This window comes from Carassius auratus, chromosome 28, assembly GCF_003368295.1.
Source record: "Carassius auratus strain Wakin chromosome 28, ASM336829v1, whole genome shotgun sequence".
Lineage (NCBI taxonomy): Eukaryota > Metazoa > Chordata > Actinopteri > Cypriniformes > Cyprinidae > Carassius > Carassius auratus.
Window position 1 is genome coordinate 2,319,093 of NC_039270.1, and position 7,888 is coordinate 2,326,980.

The following is a 7,888-nucleotide window of genomic DNA, read 5'->3' on the forward strand; positions in this document are numbered from 1 at the left end:
TTTCTTGACCTGTTTTTTTTCTTCTTCTTTTTTCTGACCTCATGACCCAGTCAGCATTTTTGTACAATGGTCATCTTAACTTATCCATTTCTGTATTGCATTTGTGTTTGATATTATCATGGGTATTTTCATAATTTTCGACTTTACAGTTTGAGTTAAAACTCTTTTTAGCGCATTTCATCTGTAAAAGAAAACATGCCTAATAATTCTGCACACATGAATATAAGAGTTTTCTCTTCCAGCTTTCCTGGACTATTGTATAGCACTCATAAATGATTAAATAAAAAATAATGGTAGTTATTAAGATTGATATGGTTTGGAATTGGTAAAATGTGCTTGGAAAAAAATCACAATAAAACAATGTTTTAATGTTTAAGTTTGGAATATTAACTGACATGAATGAATGCTATATAAAATATTGTTCATGTTAACATAATGTTTATAAATGAAATCTTATTGTAAAGTGTTACTAAAGTTTATATATATATTGTTCTGTGAATGTGATTTTAAAGTCTAGATGATTCGGATTAACCCTTTAACTGCCGTATCCTTTAAAACCTCACTGCAGAGGGGTAGTGTGAATGCATGTGCCCACTGGGCACAGTTTACCTGATGCCACCGGGTGGCGATTGGCATGGTGCTTGAGCCCGCCATCGCTGCTTGCAGCTATATTTAGGCTCAAGCCTGGAGGCGAGAGCCCTATTGTTTTCCTTAGGATTATTTGTTATTATTATTATTATTATTATTTTTCTCAAGGTTTCGGGGGCTTTTGGGGCCCTTAACATGCTCAAAAACTCTGAAAATTGGGCACACACCTTGGAACCTGCGGCCATTAGGGCCGGGCAGAGTCTGATACACGGGCGTGGCACAGGGCTCTACAGCGCCCCCTGTAGTACCGAGGGCCATATATCATGCATACTTGCACGTATACATATGAAACTTGGTACATATATATAACTCATCAAACCAAACAACTTTCACACTGCATGTCATAGGCTCCGCCCAACAGGAAGTTGGCTATTTAGGGTTTATTATTCATATTTTTGGTCAAAGTTGTGGGGGCTTTTGGGGTCCCTAACATACTCAAAAACTCTTGAAAATTTGCGCACACTTTGGAATCTGTGCCCTTTAGGAGCCTGCAGAGGCTGGGACCCGGGCGTGGCACAGGGGCTCTACGGCGCCCCTGGGAACACAGTCATAAATGTTGATGTATAGCTCACACATACTTGCACATATTCATATGAAACTCAGTAACACATAAAGATCTCATTGTGCCGAACAATTTTCGTATTGCATGTCATTGGGCTCCGCCCAACAGGAAGTCAGCTATTTAGAGTTATGTAAAAAGCGCATGCTCTGGAATTTGATATACTTGTCATAGGTTTTTTACTCGTTTATCACCAAACTCGGTCAACATGATCTCAAGACATTGGGGATGAAAAATTGCCAGGGGATTTTTCATATCTCAAACGGTTTGCTCGTGGCGAGGCGTTGAAATTATGGCGAGAATGAGAAACAGGAAGTGTCTAATACCATCCACATACATTTCCTGATTTCAATCAAACTTCATCAGATTATTCATTGTATGATGTCGATCACATATATGTGACTATTAGGAGTCAAAGTTATAGCGCCACCAACTGGCAGCAGGAAGTGTGTCATTTTCAAAATGCTTTGAATTCAGCATCTTATTTTTACTCGATTTGCTTCAAACTTCATCAGAATAATGTTAAAACACAGCCGATATGAATCTGCTGGGGGTAATTGGATATCTAAAAATATTGTTGCCGTGGCAACATGTCAAACTGGAATACTTCTCAGGTGATTTTGAGGCAAATAACATGCTTAGAATTCATCAAACTCAGAACACATATCAGTATTTATGATAACTAGACACTGGCAAAAGTTCATAAGAGGGCGTGGAAGAGGCACTCTATAGCGCCACCTTTTGTCAAAAGTGGGGGGTTAGTTTTAGCTACAGACACCAAACTCGGTAAAAAAATTGTTCTTATCAAGACGGACAACTTTCTAATTCACAGTCATCAGCTACGATCAACAGGAAGTCAGCTATTTTGATTTGAATGTGGATTTTTTTTTTACATTTAGTTGTGAATTAATGCATACTGCTCAGAGGAGAGTAACACTATACACACCAAACTTTGTCTACATGATGCCAAAACATTTTAAACAACTTAAATTGCCAATGGATTTTGGATAGCTTGAACGGTTTTGTCGTGGTGATTTTTTTTAATGACAGTAAAACTGGAATTATTAATTTTCCTGCATTTTTAAATTCCAAACACTTCAAAACCTTTTTTCATACAGACAAAAAGTCATTCTGAGTAAATATGGATAGTTTCACGACTTTACAACACTGTATGGATAACAGAAAATTAAAAAAACTGTCAGACATCTCATATCACTCTGTCCCTCTGTTTGAGTATATGTGCTTCAGACTTCCATTGTCTGAGAGAAATTGCGCCCCTACAGGTTGCAATTACCGGAGATTTAGTTTCTCTTTTAAATCGGTTAAAATACAAATAAATACTTGGATTTAATTCACACTGACAAGCTAAACCAACATATATGATTATTATCAGGTCAGGGCTCATTAATAATGGTTGTGTGGTCAGTGATACGTGAGAAACACGAGAGATGAATCACCGCTCTGAGCATGATCATCTTGATGAGCTCAGAAAAAACGAGTTTATTCTTGTTTTATAGCTATTAAAAATAAAGTATTGCAGCGATATCACACAATTCACCAATTAGAACACACCAAGAGCTAAATTCAGATGTTTTTGAACTGTTTGTGTGAAAATGAAATATTTGCGGCTGCCTATCAAATCACGCCTCCGATCAGCGCGCACAGTGTCGAGCTCAAAACAAACGAATTTATTCTTGTTTAAGAGCTTTTTTAAATAAAATATTACCACAAATGCACACAATAAACCCATTGTAACACTACAAGAGCTAAATGCAGGTGTTTGTGACCCGTTTAAGTGTGCAAGACTATTTGAAAGCGCGACTGGCACAATAACATATATCTCTCGAGCTGCAGGATTCTGCCTTTCGTCGTACGAACGAACACATAACGGACAAGATTATTTCAAAATAGCTTGGCGAATATAAACGAAAACAGCCACGTGAACGTAAACCGTTGAGAAATATATCTGAAGTGGATCTACTGGATTTGAATATTAAGTGACCGCGTATACCAGCTGCTTCTGTCTTCAATTTTAATCTATATAAAAAATGTAATTCATTCATCTTGGCTGCGTTTTTAATGTGTGTACGTATTTATTTATTTATTATTTTGCTCTAACAAGAATTAATCTATATTTAATTAAATCAATTACATTTTATTTTACATTTTATTTGTCCATTTCTGCATCTAAACGCCTAAAAACATAAAACATGCTCTATTATACTATTGTTAGCAATTTCTTTATCGTCCAATTTATCTGGTGTACACACTTTTATTTTCATAATAAACTTGTTTGTTAGATTATACACAGTTACAGTGGTCTATAATAAATATTAACAGGTTTTATTCAAGCTGTTTAGAATGATTGCAGTAGGCTAAAAAACATTGGAAAACAATAACTGTTGTACTTTTTTATTTATTTGTATAATTTCATAGTTTATGCATTATAGTTATAAAAACAAATAAATTTAGCCACTCACATAGAAATCTTAGGCCTTATCCTTTTCTTACAGTTTTAGGAATTTTTAAAAATTGTAAAAAACCTTATTTGTGCTGCAAATAATAATTTCAAACTCAAAAAGTAAATAGTCAGTTCATGCTTTATAAAGCCTTGTCCCAATATTAATAGTCAGTAGTAAGCAGTTTATAAATACAGCTATAAATAGCTTGTTTTTGGTTTATAAGCACATTTATTAAAAAGGAGAGTAAAGGATCAGTTATCTTCCTATGAAAAATAAAAAAATAAAAATAAACAAACAACAACACAGATTGATACAGAACTCAGAAATTCTATTGTGGATTTATGATAAAATCAGCCTGTAAATGAATTCATACTCCTCAAAGAAGACACAAGTAGTTCACACCAAACTTTTTTTTTTTAACATGAAGCCAATATACTGAAGATGTTAAATTGCGAATGGGTTTAGGATACCTTAAATGGTGTGGCCATAGCGATTTATTAAAGTAACATAAAAAAATACAATAGTTATTTTACTATATCTTTAAATTTTTTCATTCCAAACTCTTCATAATTTTTTATATAAGTAGAAGTCATCATTTGAAGGAACCACAGTAAGTTTCAAAGCTTTATCATTTTCAAGAGCCAGCATAAAATTAAAACTATCATGACTTATAAATGAAGCTTGCAATTCTTAGTACCAATAATGTCCACCAGATGGAGCTATAGGATTACTTTTAAATAATTATTGTAGAAACAAGTATGATTTAAATAATTTATAGAAATCTTTCAAAGAAAAATAATATGAATTTTATGTATTTTACTGATAAAATGACCCTCACTTAATTAGAATAACAAGCTGAAGTATTGTGAACTGTATATTAAGAATAAGTCTTTATAGGCTTTATGGACAGATACGTTTTGAGTGACTCTTGAAGGTTCAGCACCACATCCTCTTTTACAACTGTTTAAAGAATGTAGCTTACAGGACAGGTGCGGATGAATTTTGAATGGCTTGAATGGTTTTGTCGTGGTGATTTTTTGAAATAACAGTAAAAAGTAACCAGTAAATGTCTTTTATTTTTTTAAAGTGCAGCTTCTAAACACTTTAAAAAAATGTACACATAGAAGACAAGTCATTCTGAGGAAATATGCATAGTTTCATGACTATACAACACTATATGGATGATAGAAAATTAAAAAACTATCATACATCTGATGTCACTCTGTCCCTCTGTCACTGTGGGTAATGTGTGTGTGTGTGTGTGTGTTTGTGTTTGTTTGTGTGTGTGTTAAGTGAATTAGGTGTGAAACTATCAGGGAGCATTTAGTCTCCATCGCCAACATTTTACAGAACTGCCACTTTCCTGGAGTCTCAGAATTACAATGTGTCAGGTTCTGAGAGACTTAAGATTCCAAAAAAATATTTAATTAGAATACCATGAAGTATTGTGAAATACTATATATAAAGACTTTATATATAGGCTTTATTAACAGATTAGAGTGACTCGTGAAGGACCAGCACCACCTCCTCTTGTCTGATGGTTCGAGGAATATATCTTCCAGAATCCGGGATTAAGATTTAGGAGCTCATTTTTATTCCAACTCCTTTCCTGAAAGTCTGTCTTGCAGAATTAACTAAAAATTAATCTTCACATTAATTCCTAATTATTTTGCAATTATTTTTGTCAGTTCTTCTTGACCTGTTTTTTTCTTCTTCTTTTCTGACCTCATGATCCAGTCAGAATTTGTTGTACAATGGTCAAATCTTAACTTATCCATTTCTGTATTGCATTTGTGTTTGATATTTCTCATGGGTATTTCATAATTTTCGACTTTGAGTAAAACAGTTTGAGTTAAAACTCTTTTTTTAGCGCATTTCATCTGTAAAAGAAAACATGCCTAATAATTCTGCACACATGAATATAAGGAGTTTTTCTCTTCCAGCTTTCCTGGACTATTGTATAGCACTCATGAAAGATTAAATAAAAAATAATGGTAGTTATTAAGATTGATATGGTTTGGAATTGGTAAAATGTGCTTGGAAAAAAAATCACAATAAAACAATGTTTTAATGTTTAAGTTTGGAATATTAACTGACATGAATGAATGCTATATAAATATTGTTCATGTTAATATAATGTTTATAAATGAAATCTTATTGTAAAGTGTTACTAAAGTTATATATATATATGTATTGTTCTGTGAATGTGATTTTAAAGTCTAGATGATTCGGATTAACCCTTTAACTGCCATATCCTTTAAAACCTCACTGCCAGAGGGATATTGTGAATGCATGTGCCTGCTGGGCACAGTTTACCTGATGCCACCGGGGTGGCGATGGCATTGGTGGCTTGAGCCCGCCATCGCTGCTTGCAGCTATATTTATTATTATTTTTATTTTTTTTCTAACGTTACGGGGGCTTTTGGGGCCCTTAACATGCTTAAAAAGTCTTGAAAATTGGCACACACATTGGAACCTGCGGCCATTAGGGCCGGGCAGAGACTGATACACGGGCGTGGCACAGGGGCTCTACAGCGCCCCCTGGAATATGGAGGGCCATATATCATACATACTTGTACGTAGACGTACGAAACTCGGTACACATATAGAACTCATCAATACAAACAACTTTCGTATTGCATATCATAGGCTCCGCCCAACAGGAAGTTGGCTATTTAGGGTTTATTATTCATATTTGTCGTCAAAGTTGTGGGGGCTTTTGGAGTCCTTAACATACTCAAAAACTCTTGAAAATTTGCACACACCTTTAGATCTGCGGCCTTTAGGAGCCTGCAGAGGTTGGGACCCGGGCGTGGCACAGGGGCTCTACGGCGCCCCCTGGAACACAGTCATAAATATTGATGTATAGCTCACACATACTTGCACGTATTAATATGAAACTCAGTACACATATAGATCTCATCGTGCCGAACAACTTGCGTATTGCATGTCATAGGCTCCGCCCAACAGGAAGTCAGCTATTTAGAGTTATGTAAAAAGCGCATGCTCTGGAATTTGATATACTTGTCATAGGTTTTTTACTCGATTGCCACCAAACTCGGTCAACATGATCTCAAGACATTGGGGATGAAAAATTGCCAGGGGATTTTTGATATCTCGAACGGTTTGCTCGTAGCGAGGCGTTGAATTTATGGCGAGAATTGAGAAACAGGAAGTGTCTAATACCATCCACATACATTTCCTAATTTTAATCAAACTTCATCAGATTATTCATTGTATGATGTCGATCGCATATATGTGACTATTAGGAGTCAAAGTTATAGCGCCACCAACTGGCAGCAGGAAGTGTGTCATTTTCAAAATGCTTTGAATTCAGCATCTTATTTTTACTCTATTTGCTTCAAACTTCATCAGAATAATGTTAAAACACAGCCGATATAAATCTGCTGGGGGGATATTGATATCTAAAAATATTGTTGCCGTGGCAACATGTCAAACTGGAATACTTCTCAGGTGATTTTGAGCTATATAACATGCTTAGAATTTCATCAAACTCAGAACACATATCAGTATTAGTGACAGCTAGACACTGGCAAAAGTTCATAAGAGGGCGTGGAAGAGGCACTCTATAGCGCCACCTTTTGTCAAAAGTGAGGGGGTTAGTTTTAGCTACTGACACCAAACTCAGTACAAAAATTGTTCTTATCAAGACGGACAACTTTCTAATTCACAGTCATCAGCTACGACCAACATGAAGTCGGCTATTTTGATTTGAATGTGGATTGTTTTTTACATTTAGCTGTGAATTAATGCATACTGCTCAGAGGAGAGTAACACTATACACACCAAACTTGGTGTACATGTTGAAAAAACATTGAGGAACTTAAATTGTGAATGGGTTTTGGATAGCTTGGATGGTTTTGTTGTGGTGATTTTTTTAAATGACAATAAAGATGAAATTATAAATTTTCCTGCATTTTTAAATTCCAAACACTTCAAAACCTTTTTTCATACAGAAAAAAAGTTATTCTGAGTAAATATGCATAGTTTCATGACTTTACAACACTGTATGGATAACAGAAAATTAAAAAACTGTCAGACATCTCATATCACTCTGTCCCTCTGTTTGAGTGTGTGTGCTTAGACTTCCATTGTCTGAGAGAAATAGCGCCCCTACAGGTGCAGTTACCGGACTAAAAAAGGGAGGAGACTGTCTTTTGGTTTCACTTTTAAATCGGTTAAAATACAAATAAATACT